A 19,551-nucleotide genomic window follows, 5' to 3' on the forward strand; every position below is an offset into this window, starting at 1 on the left:
CAAGCAAACATGGAAAGACAACCGGAGATAAGACTGGGCACCATCCCTCAGGAAGGCTGGATGAGGCAACCCAGGAGGAAGAAAGGGTCCCCAAAGCAGACAGAATTCCATTTCCACTTGTCTTAGTCAGGGTTTCTATTTCTGCACAAACACCATGACCAAGAAGCAAGTCGGGGAGGAAAGGGTTTATTCAGCTTACACTTCCACATTGCTGTTCATCACCAAAGGAAGTCAGGACTGGAACTCAAGCAGGTCAGGAAGCAGGGGCTGATGCAGAGGCCACGGAGGGATATTACTTATTGGCTTGCTTCCCCTCGCCTATTGAGTTTGCTGTCTTATAGAACCCAAGACCACCACCCACAATGGGCTGGGTCCTCCCACCTTTATCACTAATTGAGAAAATGTCTTACAGCTGGGTCTCATGGAGGCATTTCCTCAACTGAGGCTCCTTTCTCTGTGATAACTCCAGTTTGTGTCAAGTTGACGAATAAAACCAGCCAGTACAATCGACCCCTTGTCAACTCGACACACAAACACATCACTATTAAGCCTCAACCCTTAGTTTCTTATTCATCCCCTAGATCTAAATAACTTTAAAAATCCCACAGTCTTTACAAATTCTTACATATTAAAATTTCAATTCCTTTAAAATTTCCACTCTTAAAATTCAAAGTCTTTTAACTGTGGGCTTCACTAAAATACTTTCTTCCTTCAAGAGGGAAACATCAGGGCAGAGTCACAATCAAAAGCAAAATCAAACTAACTGTCCAATGTCTGGGATCCACTCACGATCTTCTGGGCTCCTCCAGGGGCTTGGGTCACTTCTCCAGCTCTGCCCTTTGTAGCACACACATTGTCTTCTAGGCTCCAGATGCCTGAACTCCACTGCTGCTGCTGTTCTTGGTGGTCATTTCATGGTACTGGCATCTCCAAAACACTGTTATCTTCCGCTGCAATGAGACTTCACCAATAGCCTCTCATAGGCTCTCTTCATGTGCCAAGCCTCAGCTTCTTTGCATGACCCCTTCAGTCCTGGGCTGTCAACTGGATTGAGGCTGCGCCTTCACCAATGGCCTCCCATGGCCTCACACAGAGCCCACCCTCAGCTGTTCTTCATGACCCCTTCATGCCTTCAACCAGTACACCTGGGTGACTCTTACACATTACCAAGTCCAGCCACAGCATGAGGTACAACCTTGGCTATCTCTGGAACACAGCTTCTTTGTGCTCTCAGAAAACACTTCCCAGAAGATTTCACCTCAGTGATGCTGGTCTCTTCTTTTTTTTTTTTTGTCTTTTTATAAATAATTATTAATTAAATGAATAGCTATTATCAGAGCACATGTACTTATTTTTCAGAAATTCTTCTTGAGAATAATATTCTGTCTAGTCATCACTTAAGGATTTTTTTTTTACTATTAATATTATCTCTTACATGTTTTTTTTAAATTAGAGAATACTTTATTAGTTTTTGTAATCAAACCCACGTAGATAAGACCTTACATATTTAATACAGTGTGTTACCCCTGTACAAATGGAAAAAACTTAAGTTCAACATTTCTAGACCAATATGGCTGTTAATTTCTGTACAGTGCCAACTCAACACAGTAAACGGGGATACTTTTTTCCAAAGTTGACAGCACAGCTAAAGTTTCAAAAAATTCAAATTATATATCTGTATATATATTTATATTTATATAAAAAGACCAATAATAGCAGTGTGTTATGCATCAACAGCAGCAACCGCTTTTCCAGGTTCTGCAGTCATCTGAACAAAACTGTAGAGACATCCAGCACACTCCATTAAAAAAAAAAAAAGTAAAAAAACAAAACCCAAGAAAACAGCACAGTTCTGTTACTCTTGTGGTACCTGGCATCATTTTTTTTTAAATTAGCTTCTCAATCATCATCTGGAAAGAAAACATTCTGAGCAACATCATTAAAAACAGCTCTGATAAAGCACGGTCACTACTACGTATCATAAAGCAGGTACAAGCTATTTTACATCCACAGAGGTATGATACAGTACTGTCCTACATCTATAATACTAGAGGATACAATTTAAAAGGCATTATTTGAGACTTGATTCTACTTTTCCAGCAGAGGGCCCAAATGATGGTGTGACACAGCTTTGTAAAGAAACATACTCTAGACAGGATTTCCTTTCACTAGTGGCACAGTTCTAAGGATTCATTCTCTCCATGAATGTCAGCTAAAACCGTTATTAAAAAAATGAAATATCGGGGTTGGGGATTTAGCTCAGTGGTAGGGCCCTTGCCTAGGAAGCGCAAGGCCCTGGGTTCGGTCCCCAGCTCCGAAAAAGAGAACCAAAAAAAAAAAAAATGAAATATCCCTAGAACAAAACCGTATAACCACCGGATTCACATGAAGATGACCTAGTGGAGACAAGCTGGACCTCACCTTACCAACAAGCTATCAAATCTGTTATGTTTAAACAGTGAGACCTCCAAGGAAGGAGATGCCAAGTAGTGCTTCAAAGCTTCGGACCACAATCAAACACAGCATCCTTTTCAACAGAAGCAGAAGCTCATCTGAATATGCTCAAGGATGCTGACATCAACATTTAATCATCACCTCACTCATCCAGGAAGAAGGGGAGATCAGTTACTACTGTACTTTATTGTGTTCAACCAAATCACTATGTTACAAAAATAACGAGCTGCCATAATAAAAAATAAGGCTCCTCTATCCAGCACCAGATAGCATCATTTTACTTTCAAGCCTAGAAATTGCACACGTGTGTATAAACCAACCGAAGATGAGGATTGAGAGTTCATCTTGGTGGATTTTTCCTTTGATGAATATGAAGTGTCCTTCCTTATCTTTTTTGATGACTTTTAATTGAAAATTGATTTTATTTGATATTAGAATGGCTACTCCAGCTTGCTTCTTCTGACCATTTGCTTGGAAAGTTGTTTTCCAGCCTTTCACTCTGAGGTAGTGTCTGTCTTTGTCTCTGAGGTGTGTTTCCTGTAGGCAGCAGAATGCAGGGTCCTCATTGCGTATCCAGTTTGTTAATCTATGGCTTTTTATTGGGGAGTTGAGGCCATTGATGTTGAGAGATATTAAGGAATAGTGATTATTGCTTCCCGTTATATTCATATTTGGATGTGAGGTTATGTTTGTGTGCTTTTCTTCTCTTTGTTTTGTTGCCAAGATGATTAGTTTCTTGCTTCTTCTAGGGTATAGCTTGCCTCCTTATGTTGGGCTTTACCCTTTATTATCCTTTGTAGTGCTGGATTTGTAGAAAGATATTGTGTAAATTTGGTTTTGTCATGGAATATCTTGGTTTCTCCATCTATGTTAATTGAGAGTTTTGCAGGATACAGTAACCTGGGCTGGCATTTGTGTTCTCTTAGGGTCTGTATAACATCTGTCCAGGATCTTCTGGCCTTCATAGTTTCTGGCGAAAAGTCTGGTGTGATTCTGATAGGTCTGCCTTTATATGTTACTTGACCTTTTTCCCTTACTGCTTTTAATATTCTTTCTTTATTTTGTGTGTTTGGTGTTTTGACTATTATGTGACGGGAGGTGTTTCTCTTCTGGTCCAATCTATTTGGAGTTCTGTAGGCTTCTTGTATGCCTATGGGTATCTCTTTTTTTAGGTAAGGGAAGTTTTCTTCTATGATTTTGTTGAAGATATTTACTGGTCCTTTGAGCTGGGAGTCTTCACTCTCTTCTATACCTATTATCCTTAGGTTTGATCTTCTCATTGAGTCCTGGATTTCCTGTATGTTTTGGACCAGTAGCTTTTTCTGCTTTACATTATCTTTGACAGTTGAGTCAATGATTTCTATGGAATCTTCTGCTCCTGAGATTCTCTCTTCCATCTCTTGTATTCTGTTGGTGAAGCTTGTATCTACAGCTCCTTGTCTTTTCTTTTGATTTTCTATGTCCAGGGTTGTTTCCATGTGTTCTTTCTTGATTGCTTCTATTTCCATTTTTAATTCCTTCAACTGTTTGGTTGTGTTTTCCTGGAATTCTTTCAGGGATTTTTGCGATTCCTCTCTGTAGGCTTCTACTTGTTCTCTAAGGGAGTTCTTTATGTCTTTCTTGAAGTCCTCCAGCATCATGATCAAATATGATTTTGAAACAAGATCTTGCTTTTCTGGTGTGTTTGGATATTCCGTGTTTGCTTTGGTGGGAGAATTGGGCTCCGATGATGCCATGTAGTCTTGGTCTCTGTTGCTTGGGTTCCTGCGCTTGCCTCTCGCCATCAGATTATCTCTAGTGTTACTTTGTTCTGCTATTTCTGACCGTGGCTAGACTGTCCTATAAGCCTGTGTGTCAGGAGTGCTGTAGACCTGTTTTCCTGTTTTCTTTCAGCCAGTTATGGGGACAGAGTGTTCTGCTTTCGGGCGTGTAGTTTTTCCTCTCTACAGGTCTTCAGCTGTTCCTGTGGGCCTGTGTCTTGAGTTCACCAGGTAGGTTTCTTGCAGGGGAAAAGTTGGTCCTACCTGTGGTTCCAAGGCTCAATTTTGCTTGTGGGGTACTGCCTAAGTCCTCTCCGTGGCGGCAGCAACCGGGAAGATCTGCGCCGCTCTTTCCGGGAGCCTCCGTGCACCAGGGTTCCAGATGACGTTTGGTGTTTTCCTCTGGCGTCTGGATGTGCACAGAGTGCAGTCTCTTCTGGTTTCCCAGGCGTGTCTGCCTCTCTGAAGGTTTAGCTCTCCCTCCCACGGGATTTGGGTGCAGAGAACTGTTTATCCGGTCTGTTTCCTTCAGGTTCCGGCGGTGTCTCAGGCGCAGGGGTCCTGCCGCTCCTGGGCCCTCCCCTACGGGAACCCAGAGGCCTTATACAGTTGCCTCTTGGGCCAGGGATGTGGGCAGGGGTGGGCAGTGTTGGTGGTCTCCTCCGCTCTGCAGCCTCAGGAGTGCCCACCTGATCAGGCGGTGAGGTCTCTCTCCGCTGGTCTCTTCTTAATCACCACTAATTTCTTAGCTCCAGCTGACCAGCATCAATAGTCCCAGTAATGCAAAGGTTTTCCTTTAGTAGTTCTGGTATCTTGTTAATCACAGCTGATACTTCAGCCCCAGCTAACCAAAACCACAGAATCTTCACAATCAAGACAGCAACGGCCCTGATAAGAGTCTTTAATCTTCCCTCTGAAATCCCACAAGCCAGGCCTCCATCTTCTGCACTGTTCTCTATCTTCCAAACTCCTACAGAACACCCCACAGAGCTCCTAACACCCAATGGCTCTTCTAGCCCAAAGTCCCAAAGTCCTTCCACAGTCCTCCCCAAAACATGGTCAGGTTGTCACAGATGCCGGTACCAATTTATCTTAGTCAGGGTTCTATTCCTGCACAAAACATCATGACCAAGAAGCAAAGGGTTTATTTAGCTTACACTTTCCACGTTGCTGTTCATCACCAAAGAAAGTCAGGACTGGATCTCAAGCAAGCCAGTAAGTAACATCATGGCCTTCCATGGCCTCTGCATCAACTCCTGCTTCCTGACCTGCTTATGATTAGACAGGCAACTGCAAAAAGCACGAGAACTCAGAATGTCCAGTGCTTTGGTTGTGGAAGACCAGGTCATTTCCTAAACGTAGACAAACAGTTCCTAAGGATAAATTGTTTTCTAATGAGAGCCCAGGGAGAAAGCTCCTGGGGTTTGTAAAAGATGTGGAAGGAGTGGACACGAGGCTTGTGACTGTAGACCATCCAGAGATAGACAAGGCAATTCCTTACTTCCAGAAAACCTTCTGAGGGGCTTTGCCCAGGCCATGAGAAAAAAACAAGATGAGCCATTCGTTTCCTGTCAGCCAAGGAGAGACTGTTCTAGAGAGCAACTAAAAAAATCAAGCCATTAAGCAGGAATAGAGCAGCTCCAGTGGGTAGAACAGGAGATTCCGAAGGTGCTAGAAAACAGATATTTTGGCAAACTTTTATAAATGATAAGAGATGAATGTTGAAATTACAATGAAATGAAATTATGTTCGAAGGCCTAGTGGATACAAGATTCTTGGAATCCAACTTGGCCTGTTCAAAGGGTTTCTACACAGCTCCTAGGGATTGGGACAAAGCCTAAAGTGGATTAAATGTATAGGACCAGAAGGTCAAATAGGAAGAGTAAGGCCTATGTGGCCGTTCTGGGAAACACAGATTAGCACTCCCCCAACTTCAGGGACAATTCACAAAATAGGAGATGTTCCTGGTAAAGGTATTGAAAATGCTATCAAATCAGTTACTGATCATCCAGGCTGTCCACAGCACAGGCAGGACTTGGCAGAACATGGCTTTCCAAAGTCATAGGAGGGCTGACATATCCAGATGGTTCAGAAATAACTTTATTATTTATACAACTACAACAGGTAATTTGAAATAGAGATCGCCCATTTTACATAGCCTATATTTGGTCTCATACAGGTTTGCCAGGGCCGTTTGCCCTAGGATCAGTTATTAGTAGAACATGTATTAGAAGCTGCAAATTTTCATAAAAGTCATCATGCAAACAATAGACTTGAAAACTTTTTCTACAACATGGCAACAAGCCAAGGGAACTATAGACAATGTCTTAGTTGTCCTTTGTATAATCAAGCTCCATTACCTGCCAAAAATAACCCTAAAGGTACCCAAAACAGTGAAATTTGGCAGATGGATGTGTTTTGTCTTGCAGAATTTGGAAAATTAAAGTATATATATATATATCATAAAACTGATATGTAGTCAGGATTTCAATGGGGTCCAAAAAGGCTGATTCTATAATTACATGTTTACTATAAGTGATGGCTATCTTTTAAAAAAATTTAAAATTAATTTTTATTTATATGAGTACACTGTTGCTGTCTTCAGACACACCAGAAGAGGGCATCAGATCCCATGACAGATGGTTGTGAGCCACCATGTGGTTGCTGCGAATTGGACTCAGGGAGAGCAGCCAATGCCCTTAACCATTGGACCAACTCTCCAGCCCACCATTTTTTTTAATTTATTAAATCCTCATGCAGTTGATAATACGAAAACTGTCTAAGATATTTGGATTTTTCTTTGATATATTCCTACATGATAAAAATAATAACTATTAATTATAAATTCCTACATGATAAAATTAATAACTGTTAATAACTATACCCCCAAATCTTACTCATTGCATGAATCATATCTTTGTTATGTCTATTTGCCTGTCCAAGACTTAATGTCTAAACAGATTCCGTAGACACAGGGGAAAATATGTAGCCCTGCAGGGAACCATGGAGTTGGACTGGCCTTGAGAGGCATCATCGTAGGGGTTTCATGTGGATACTCATACATGAACACACAGGCACACAGACACACACAGTCACAGACATATACACACACATAAACTCACACACACCAAAACAGAACAGAACAAAACAAACACCAACACAGGTAAGCGACCAAATATGCCTGTTTTCTGGCTCTGGCTCTTTTTCTCCCTCTTCCTCCCCCCCCTCCTCCCTCTCTTATTCCTTCCTCTCCCTCCCTCTCATAAATGCACACAAGAACATTCACTTTATAAACAAAATAATTTAATAGGCTTCTTCCCTTGTATTAAGTCATGTCATCATCAGTATAATAAAAATCGAAATGTAAAATGTAGCATTCAAAGTACAGTTCAGCCTTCCTCACACACACCGTGAAAGTGCTCTGCACACACAGGACCCTATAGGACATAACGTATAGGAAACAGACCAGGACTCTGATAAGCAGACTAGGCTAATTTTCAGTATTGTTATCAGCACATACTAGTTGTATATAATTGTAGGACATAAAACCATGCCAGGAAGTTTGGTGACGTAGAGCAGGTCGAGACCTGGAGGCTCAGTGGGTGCACACCTGAGGTTTAGGTGGCTCCCAGTTCCCTGCCAGCTCCTGACTTGGAACACGTGCTACATTTCTCACATACAAGAGACATGTTCTTTGGCTACGTAGGCTCAAGACAGAGTTCTCCATGCTAATGAGGAACCTAGAGGTCTGGAGGGCTTAGCCAATCAGTGTTCCTTCCCAGACACTTCTCCCTGGAAAGGGTATTTAATATCAGGCCCACTCTGAGAAGTGGGTACGGTTTTATGCGTCCGTTTTCCACCATGACAATAAACTGTTTCGAACCGTGGACTGTCTCTCTTTTATCAAGAGCTGCCATTGAGAGCCATGGAGTTGGCCTTCAACTACAGGGTCACTGCTTAATTCTCCCAGCCTCTCTGCACTCCCCAGTCACAGCCACCACCAAGCCTGCCTCTGCCAAGCTAAGGACAATCATCCAGGGGACAAGCCGGAGCTCCCCTTCCCCCCACCCCTGTCCCCCCAGTCCCCCTGAGGGAAGGTAAGCATCAACTGCCCAGCTATGACAATCTTTTGCCAGCCATCCCAGCAGAATTCCTGAGGATGGTGCCAGTCACTTGGAGGATGTCCTGTATGACAAGGGATATGTGTAGGGTGTGTGCAGGTGCCTGTGGAGGCCAGAGATTAAGGCTCAATACTTTCCTTTGTGACTCTTCACATGATTTTTTTTTTATTGGACATCCCATTGAATCTAGACTGGCTGAACGGGCTAGTGAACTCTAGGAATCCACTTGTTCAAACCCCACTGCTAAGGTTAGGTACCCAATACCATGCCTGGGCTTTGTGTATATCCTGGACAACCAAATTCAGGGCCTTACGTTTGTGCAGCAGGCACAAGGAGCAATGGACTCACGTACTAAGCCCTAGGAGAACGTTTTCTAATCTAGCATTCAAAAATCTCTTCAGGCTCGCACTCCTGGAGGGTGTGTCCCATTGTCCTAGACATTGTGTTGTATTTGGTCCCAGAACGTCCCCCCCCCTTGTCACTCATCCTTGAAATCAGCAAGGCACCGCAGCTCACTAACCACACTGAGCTCACCCTGACCTCTGGAGACATCACATCCTCTGCCTCTATTTCTGTAGGTTGAATGGTTGTCAGGTGCTGACCAATATTTAGTTCAGCGTTTAGCTCAATCGGTCCTCTCCTTAAGTTCATGAAAGAGTGTTAATCTCCACAGGAGCCTCTTGCAGTTTGCTTAGCAAAATCGAGCCATTCGGTGTTGAGCAATTCCAAATTCGCCCCTGTCTAGATGTTATCAGAAGGAACCCTGGACTGTACTTTATTTTATTTTTTCAAGATTTATTTATTTATTTTATGTATAAGACTACACTGTAGCTGTCTTCAGACACACCAGAAGGGGGCATCAGATCCCATCACAGATGGTTGGGAGCCACCCTGTGGTTTTGGGGACTTGAACTCAGAACCTCTGGAAGAGCAGTCAGTGCTCTTAATCACTGAGACATCTCTCCAGCTCCGGACTGCACTTTAAAAAGCATTTATTGGGCTGGAGAGATGGTTCAGTGGTTAAGAGCTCCAACTGCTCTTCCAGAGGTCCTGAGTTCAATTCCCAGCAACCACATGGTGGCTCACAACCATCTGTAATGGGATCCGAAACCTTCTTCTGGTGTGTCTGAAGACAGCTACAGTGTACTCACATACGTAAAATAAATAAAAATCTTTAAAAGCATTTATTGTTCGCTATCCTAACGAGACAAGGAAACCAAGGCCAAGGAACTCTAGAAACTCAATTTTTTCTAGAAAGACAATTTTTCCTCTAGTATGTAAACATTCAGGACAATTACTTTTTCTTCAGGTCTCAAAAAAACAACAAGAAACAAACAAACAAACAAACAAACAAAAAAACAAACCCAAAACCTACCACATGATTTTTATATATAACATATTTATATATTTAGAAACATATACATATATTATATATAGGAATATACATATATATCAAAGATACACATATATTCCTAAATACATGAATACAGCCTGTTCAGTCTGTATAATAAGGCTTGTATGTATATTTCAGGGTTATATTTGGTATTGAGAACCAATTGGTGTGCTGCTCCCTGAAGAAGATTATTTCTACCACTCCCAGCATTCCTTGGTTGGCTGTAGTTCTTTGTGTAGGGTTAAGGCCCATTATCGCCCACCCAGTGTCTCACAGAAAACTCCCTCTTATAGTCTGTCTTGGGGTTTCATTGCTGTGAAGAGAAACTGTGACGAAGCCAGCTCTTACAAAGGGCAGTTTCAGAGGTTTAGTCCCTTATCGTCATGAGGGAAATCATGGCGTCATACTGGCTGACCTGGTGCTGGAGATGGAGCTGAGAGCTCTACGTTTTGATCTGAAAGCAGCAGAAGGAAAGGCTGTCACTGGATGTAGCCTGAACTTATATCAGACCCTCCCTGATACAGGAGTGTTTCCTAGATGTATGTATGAGTTAGGACTGAACTCCACAACTCTGCGAATTTTTCTTGATGACGAATGAAGACCAGACTTATCTATATATCTAAGGACAAATGTTTTGAGTTAGTTAGGGATTCCGCTGGTTTAGTAAAGTAGCAGAAGTAGTTTCTCCTCCAATATCCACGACTTCACGAGGCCCGAGTAATTGACTGTGTTTCCAGTACCAGGCGTGATTTCTCCCTTGGTTGAGCGTGTCGTAAGTCCAATTAGAGAGCTGTTGGTTACTGCCAAGATGTGTGTGTCATTACTGCATCCTTGGCGTTCTCATGCCATACTGGTTGGTATCGTGGTTCATAGGCATCATAGTTGGGCAGGACTGTTCCTCCTTTGGAAGCTTCATGGTGCCTTCTTGTCCTCGTGGAGGAGGCTTTACAATCAGTTCCAGCTCGAGGACTGTGCTTCTCTGTGTCTGAGCAATAGTGACTTACCTTCCACCTCTAGAGGGCAACCAAAGGCAATAGCAACAATCGGTAATGTTTGGAGAGCCTCCTAGAGAACCCTGAGTGAACCCTCAACATGCCCGAGTTCTCATGCCTGGTGCTGGGGGCTTTATTGGTGGGTCTTCAGCTCTCGAAGGAAGCATTGTCAGCCCAGATGGGAAATTTTCAATCAAACTGTGTGTTTATATACAGATTTAAGTGTATGGTAGGTTTTCTAGGTAGTATAGTATAGTATAGTATAGTATAGTATAGTATAGTATAGTATAGCTCCTCACGACTTTCTCAGACATCTTCCCTGTCATTTTACCCTCTCTCTCCTGTATTTATTTATCTCCCTTCCCCTCCCTAATTAGACAACCCCTCTCATTTTGCCCAGTCAGATCCCGTGTGCCCTGGTATTCCCTATATATTGCCTGATCACCAACAATGGCCCCCTTTTCTTTTTCTTTTTACTTTTCTGGTTTTTGCAGTTATTACAAGATATGTATTTACATCTGCAGACGTTGAGCTAGAAGTCTCAGATGACAGAGAACATTTGATATTTGTCTTTCTGGGTCTGGATACCTCACCCAATATGATCTTTTCTGGTTCCATTAATTTCTTTGCAAAATTCATGGTTTCATCTTTCTTTACAGCTGAATGCATACATACACTATGTATACTACATTGTGGGTCCCCAGGCCAGATAAGGAACGATAGAACATTGCTCACACTTCGGACATATCTCAGAGAACATGGCAGGAATGGGACCTCACCCTACCCGAATGAGGCTTGGGCCTACTCACCTCCACAGAGACAAAAGCCACATCTCGACAGAGCCAGATAGGCTACTGTTTCTCTCCAGAGAACGGGTTTCTCAGAATCATGTGACAGGTAGTCTGCCAACGTAGCCAATAAGCTTGGAAGGCCGCTGCCCTGCTGCAGCCCCTCCTCCCTTGTTGTCTCTCTTTCCCTCTCCCCTGACTATGTAAGTCAACCCCACGATGTCAACAAACAAGCTGTTCTCTGAAACAGTCTCCCAAGTCATTCGCACTCACCCCCACCTAAAACCCTGTTCCCTGGCTGCTCCTTATCTGGAGACCTCTGGCGGATGTGGGAGCGGGGTTTGGGGTTAGGGGGGATTGGGGAGTGGAGAGGTGGGGATGGGGATGGGGCAGGGGAACCACACTACGTTGACACCGTCCATTCATCTTTGAAGGCCATTTAGGTTATTAATAGAGCAGCAATGAACACAGCCGAGTCAGTATCTGTGGAGTAGAATAGCAAGGACTTAGGGCATATGCCAAGGAGTGTTATAGCTAGACCATATGGTAGAGTTACTTTTAGCTTTGTGAGGATTCTCCACACTGATTTCCACCAACAGAGAATGAGGGTTTCTTCCCCCACCCCCCTGCATTTGTTGTCATTTGCTTTGCTAATCTTTGCCATTCCGACTGGGATAAGATAGAATTTCAAAGTTATTTTGATTTAAATTTCCCTAATTGCTAGAGATGCTGAATGCTGTTTCAGATAATTTTTTATCCACTTTTTTTTTTAATTATTATTTTGAGAACTTTCTGTTCAAGCCCCAGGTCCATTTTTTCTTTCTTTTTCCCTCCCTCCCTTCCTTTTTCTCAGTTCTTTTTATATTCTGGACATTAATCCTGCGTCAGACATGTAGTTGACAAAGATTCTCCCCCACTCTGTGGACTTCCTCTTCACCAGGGTGATCGTTTCCTTAGCTGTGCAGATTTTTAGTTTCATGGCAAAGTTGTTCACTTTAATTCTTAGGCAAATGGGTGCTATTCACGAAGTCTTTTCCTACACCTATATCATGTAAGGTACTGCCTATGCTTTCTTTTTTCCCCTTATAACATCTATATATTCACAGAAAAATATCATATACCTTCTTATATATGCACTCCTTTTTGTCCTTTTTTCCATAATGTATTTTTATTGAATATTTTTTATTTACATTTCAAATGTTATCCCTGTTGGTATCAGGAATTGCTTTCACTTCCAGCAGTCACACCACCTGTCACTGTTGCCATGGCAACAGCCATACATTCCCAGTATACCCTTGGCTTAGTTCCCAACTTCACCTGGGAGCAGTTACATCACATTCCAAATAAAAGGCAGACATTTTCTGCCCTCTCTCTCTTTCTCTTCTTTCTCTCGTCCCTTCCCCTTGTTTCATTCTCCCATTAAATCTCTCCATGTGGAACCGTGTTGCTTTATCTCTGTGTGGGCCGATATTTAAACAACAATCCCCTTTCCCGGTTTCCCGTCCATAAATGGGAATATCTCATCCTCATTCCCCTTCTTCTATGAGGGTGTTCCCCCCTTCCCGCTGAAAGGAAAATTATACAGATTTAAGGTTTAAAAATATGAAGTTAAAAGAGTAAGTTTCAAAATTCACAAACTCAGGGCTAAACACTGTAAAAGCAAGTCCAGGCAGCCCCGCCCTGCCCCTAGAACTAACAGACCATAAAAGGAAAGGAATGCAGAACAGACTAGGAGTACCGGATCTGACTCACAGGCCACCTGGCAGGAAGAGATAAGCCCCCAGCCCCCCGACATCCAGGACGCCCCAAACCTGCCAATGTGTGTAGCTATACCTTATTACCTCATCATGTGAAATAGCCAATCATATGTGAACATGTCTATGTGCCTCGTTTGAATCCACCAATCCCCGTAACTATGCATCTGCTTCTGTACGCCCGCTTCTGCTTCCCCAAACCCTATAAAAGGCCCATGCTGGAGCTGCTGGGCGCGCAAGTCCTCCGAAGAGACTGTGTGCCGCAGGTACCTGTGTTTTCCAATAAACCCTCTTGCTGATTGCATCCGAGTGGACTCGGCTCGGTCATTGGGTGCTTGGGTCTCCTCCTGAGGAAAGGTCCTCTCCGGCTCTCTGGAGGTCTTTCACCTCCACGACATTCCCTACACTAGGTCTCCTCCCATTGGTGCCCAACAAGGCCATCCTCTGCTACATATGCAGCTGGAGCCATGGGTCTGTCCATGTGTACTCCTTGGGTAGTGGTTTAGTCCCTGGGAGCTCTGGTTGTTGTTCTTATGGGGTTGCAAACTTTTTCAGCTCCTTCAATCCTTTCTCTAACTCCTCCAAGGGATCCCCATTCTCAGTTCAATGGTTTGCTGTGAGTGTCCACCTCTGTATTTGTCATGCTCTGGCAGAGCCTCTCAGGAGACAGCTATAGCAGGCTCTTGCCAGCATGCACTTCTTGGCATCAGCAATGTGATCTGGGTTTGGTGGCTGTATGTATATGGGCTGGATCCCTAGGTGGGGCAGTCTCTGGATTGCCTTTCCTTCAGTATATGCTCCAACTTTGTCTTAGTATTTCCTCCTGTGAATATTTTTGTTCCCTCTTCTAAGAAGGACTGAAGCATCCGCACTTTGATCATCCTTCTTTTGAATTTCATGTAGTCCGTGGATTGCATCTTGGGTAATCCGAGCTTTTGGGCTAATATCCACTCATCAGTGAGTACATACCATGTGTGTTTTTTGTGATTGGGTTACCTCACTCAGGATATTTTCTAGTTCAATCCATTTGCCTATGAATCTCATAAAGTCATTGTTTTTGATAGCTGAGTAGTACTCCATTGTGTAGATGTACCACCTTTTCCGTATCCATTCCTCTGTTGAAGGGCATCTGGGTTCTTTCCAGCTTCTGGCTATTGTAAATAAGGCTGCTGTGAACATAGTGGAGCATGTGTCCTTGCTATATATTGGAGAATCTTTTGGGTATATGCCCAGGAGTGGTATAGCTGAGTCCTCAGGTAGTACTATGTCCAATTTTCTGAGGAACCTCCAGACTGATTTCCAGAGTGGTTGTACCAGCTTGCAATACCAACAACAATGGAGGAGTTTTCCTCTTTCTCCACATCCTTGCCAGCATCTGCTGTCACCTGAATGAGTCTCGGTCATTTGGCTCAGTTGAGAATTCTTTGTTTAGCTCTGTATCCCATTTTTTAAATAGGGTTATTTGATTCTCTGGAGTCTAACTTCTTGAGTTCTTGGTCTATATTGATATCAACCCTCTATCAGATGCAGCAACACATCAAAACAATCATTCATCATGATCAAGTAGGCTTCATCCCGGGGATGCAGGGATGGTTCAATATACAGAAATCCATCAATGTAATCTACTATATAAACAAACTCAAAGGGAAAAAACACACATGATCATCTCATTAGATGCTGAGAAAGAATTTGACAAAATTCAACACCCCTTCATGTTAAAGTCTTGGGAAGATCAAGAATTCAAGGCCCATACCTAAATATAGTAAAAGCAATATACAGAAAATCAGTTGCCAACATCAAACTAAATAGAGAAAATAATCACTAAAATCAGGGACTAGGACAAGGCTGCCCACTCTCTTCCTACCTATTCAGTATAGCACTTGAAGTCCTAGCCAGAGCAATTAGCCAACAAAAGGAGGTCAAAGGGATACAAATTGGAAAGGAAGAAATCAAAATATCACTATTTGCAGATGACATGATAGAATACTTGAGTGATTTCAAAAGTTCCACCAGAGAACTACTAAGCCTGATAAACAATTTCAACAAAGTGGCTGGATATATAATTAATTCAAACAAATCAGTAGTCTTTCTCTACTCAAGGGATAAACAGGCTGAGAAAGAAATTAGGGAAATGATACCCTTCATAATCATCCCAAATAATATAAAATACCTCGGTGTGACTCTAACCAAGCAAATGAAAGATCTGTATGACAAAAACTTCAAGTCTCTGAAGAAATAAATTGAAGAAGATCTCAGAAGATGGAAAGATCTTCTATGCTCATGGATTGGCAGGATTAATATAGTAAAGATGGCCATTTTGCCAAAAGCAATCCCCATCAAAATTCCAACTCAATTCTTCATAGAGTTAGAACAATTTGCAAATTCATTTGGAATAACAAAAATCCCAAAACAGCAAAAACTATCCTCAACAATAAAAGAACTTCTGGGGGAATCACCATCCCTGACCTTAAGCAGTATTACAGAGCAATAGTGATAAAAACTGTATGGTATTGGTACAGAGCCAGGCAGGTAGATCAATGGAATAGAATTTAAGACCCAGAAATAAACCCACATGCCTATAGTCACTTGATCTTTGACAAAGGAGCTAAAACCATTCAGTGGGAAAAGATAGCATTTTCAGCAAATGGTGCTGGTTCAACTGGAGGTCAGCATGTAGAAGAATGCAGATCGATCCATTCTTATTGCCCTGCACAAGTTCAAGTGGATCAAGGACCTCCACATAAAACCAGATACACGCAAACTAATAGAAGAAAAAGTGGGAAAGAATCTCCAACACATGGGCACTAGTGGAAATTTCCTGAACAAAACACCAATGGCTTATGCTCTAAGATCAAGAATCAACAAATGGGATCTCATAAAACTGCAAAGCTTCTGTAAGGCAAAGGACACTGTCAATAGGACAAAACAGCAACCAACAGATTGGGAAAAGATCTTTACCAATCCTGTGTTTTCTTCTAGAGGTTTTGGTGTTTCACGTTTCAGGCTTAGGTCTTTTATTTCTTTTTCTTTTTTTTTCCTTTTCTTTTTTTTCGGAGCTGGGGACTGAACCCAGGGCCTTGTGCTTGCTAGGCATGCACTCTACCACTGAGCTAAATCCCCAACCCCTTATTTCTTTTTTTAATGTCTTTTTTTTGACCCATTCATAATCTCCACATATTTATTAGAAATTTGTTTCTCTTGATTTTAAGTTTTATTACACTGTGGTCAGATAGTATACATAAAGTTATTTAAATCTTTTGAATCCATAGGATTTGTTTTGTGTTCTTGGATGTGGTCTATTTAGAGAAACTTCTACAAGCTACTTAATAGAATGTGTATTTTTTGGTTTTTGGATAGAATGTTCTGTATCTGTTAGGTCCATTTTATATATGATGTCATTTAATTCTGATGTACCTTTGTTTAATTTTTGTCCAGATGACCTGTTTATTGGAGAAAGTGGGGTATTGAAATCACTTACCACTAACGACTGGCTTTAATCTGTGCCTTTAAATCCAGTCGTTCATTTTTTAAAAATGAAACTGGGTGTGTCAGAGTTTGGTGTATTTATATTTAGGATAGTCATGTCTTCTTAGTTGACTACTCCCTTGTTGAGAATGAAGTGTTTCTCTTTATCACTTCTGATTAATTTTAATTTGAAGTCGATTTTTTCAGATATTATAACAATGCCTGCTTGCTTCCTGGTTCCATTTGATTGGAGCATGCCTGCTTATTCTTTAAGGCAGTTTCTTCTTGAAAGCTATGCTCCTTATAGATAGATTAATCGACAGGTTTTGTTTCTTGATCCACACAGTCAAACTATGTCATTTGATCAGAGACTTGAGGCCATTGATATGTAAAGTTGTTATTGAAACATGTATGTTGCTTGTGATCCCTGTACTGTTGGTTTTAATGTTGTTATTTGTATTCTCAGTGATATTTTGTGTAGTAATCATGGATTCGTATTTCTCTCCATGGTCTATCAGCTGTGCTCATTTTTCTCTTCACCCCAAATATTGCTCCCTACACATTTTCTTTGTGTTTGTTTTTTGAGGTATAATTTTTAAAATTGATTGATTTATTATATATATATATACACACATACATATATACACACACACTGTAGGTGTCTTCAAATAGCAGAACTGGGCATCAGATCCCATTACAAACGGTTTTGAGCCACCATGTAGTTGTTGGGAATTGAACTCAGGACTTCTGGAAGAGCAGTCAGTGCTCTTAACCACTGAGACATCTCTCCAGCCCTTTAGGTATAATTTTTTTTTTTTGGTTCTTTTTTTCGGAGCTGGGGACCGAACCCAGGGCCTTGCGCTTCCTAGGCAAACGCTCTACCACTGAGCTAAATCCCCAACCCCTATAATTTTTAAAGGCTGTTTATTTCACAACAAGTTTTTCTTTCTCCTTGAACAATGGCAGACAGTTTCGCTGGTTATATTAATCTATGTTTCCCATCAAAGTCTTTTAGGTCTTTGAAAGCATTGCTCTAGAGTCTTCTGCCTTTCGAAGTTCCAATGAAAACCAGCTGTTGTTCTAATAGGTTTTCCTTCATAAACAATTTGTGTTTCTTCTCTTGATGCTCTCAATATACTTTCTGTTATGTATACTTAGTGTTTGGACTATGAGATGCTGTGGGGATTTTCTTTTCTGATATTGTTTATTTGGTATTCTGTGTGCCTCTTGTATCTCTATGGGTGTGTTCTTTCCTTAGTTTAGATGCTTTCTTGTATGATTTTATTGAAGATCTTGTCTGTGGCATTGACTTGGGATTCCTGCTCCTTTTCTATGCTTATTATTCAAAGATTTAGTTTTTTAGTCCCATATTTCCTGTATGTTCCTTTCTTATTTTCACATTCCTTCCTTATCTGGTTTAAATTTTCTGCTTTACCTTTGAGTCCTGTTGCTCTGTCTTCATTCTACTTATGAGGTTTTCCTTTGAGTTTTCCTGTCGGGTTACTAACTTTTTCAATTCCGTCTTCATTTCAGCTGAGTCCTCTTTAACATTTTTCTCTCTTTATTGAATTCTATTCTTTAGTCTCGGATTGTCTTCATCATCCTCATCAGCCTCATCTTGTGTTTTCTTGGGCATCACTCAGGTATTTTTTTCTGCTTAAGTTCTTTCTCCTTAATATCATTAAGCTATTTCTTTGTGTATTCTTTATACTCATTAATTATTTGATGAAGTTTATGATTGGTCTTTTAAATCCTGCGTCCTGGGGTTCATCCAGGTAATTCTCGTTGGCAAACATTTCCACAGGACTGGTAGGTTTGTGAGAGAAAATACTGGATTGATCATTCATGCCCACCCCCAGCTCCCACATGAGATCTGGGCATGTGGACTTATTTTGTTCTAAGTCTGCTATGGGCAGAGTAGGTTGGAGCAGAAGAGAACGTGCAGGTGAACTGAGCCTAAAGTTTGAAAATGGCTTAGATGGAATGGAGTCAGGTTCACAGAGGGCTGGTGAACAGGATATGCATCCTAGTCCAGGCCTGGAGTGTTGGAGTAGATCTGGTTGGTTGGTGAGGTTGGATTTGGTTTTGGAGGGGCCTGTGGACTTGGAGACTGGTGGGAATGGGTCTTGGCGGAAGCCTAGAGATTAGTTATGACTCCAGCAGAGTTGGGCAGTCTAGACCAGGGTGCTAGCTGGTCTAGACTGGGGCTGGGGAGAGTGTTAGAAGAGAGGGTCAGGCAGATTCAATGGGAGACTCTGGAAAAAGATGGGCAAGATCTGGCTGGGTGGAGAGGTTGGATAGGCATCACCTTTGCTGTTTTAATAACAGGGTCTTCTGAGAGCGACATTAATCTTATCAAAGATGGCACCTCCTCCTCATGATGTAATTATCTTACAGTGGATCCTACCTCGTTCTCTTCTGCCTTCTTCTCATCTTTCTCTTCTTCCTCTAGTTACTCCTCCTTTTCATTTAGCTCCTTGGTTCTTCAGTGTAGTCTTGCTGTGTAGCCCAGGCTAGTTTCAAACGTATAATCTTCCTGCCTCAGCCTCCCAGAATACTGACATTATAGCTATGCACGAAAACACCTGGCCTAAGCCCTCGCTCTTAAAGAGTTTATCCCTCTAGAAACAGGGAGATCAGGAGTTCGAAAACAACTTTGGCTATATAGAGAGAGTTCAAGTCCAGCCCAGGTTACCTGGGTTTCAGGTTGCCTTTTCAGTAGGGGGTGCTAAGAATTCTGACTCAGTTTTCCAGCACAGTCTGAAAGTCTCAACTATCTGCACTCAGCTTGGAGGAGCAAATAATTTGGAGTCCTGAATGTAGC

General features: G+C 41.9%; 1 protein-coding gene across 1 annotated transcript in view; it reads left to right on the forward strand.

Annotated features, from left to right (window-relative positions):
* Positions 1 to 19,551, forward strand: part of Gabrr1 (gamma-aminobutyric acid type A receptor subunit rho 1) — a 69,009-nt gene that overhangs the window by 11,634 nt on the left and 37,824 nt on the right. The window lies entirely within an intron of this gene.

The sequence above is a fragment of the Rattus norvegicus genome, chromosome 5, assembly GCF_021556685.1.
Source record: "Rattus norvegicus strain SHRSP/BbbUtx chromosome 5, alternate assembly SHRSP_T2T, whole genome shotgun sequence".
Taxonomy (NCBI): Eukaryota; Metazoa; Chordata; class Mammalia; order Rodentia; family Muridae; genus Rattus; species Rattus norvegicus.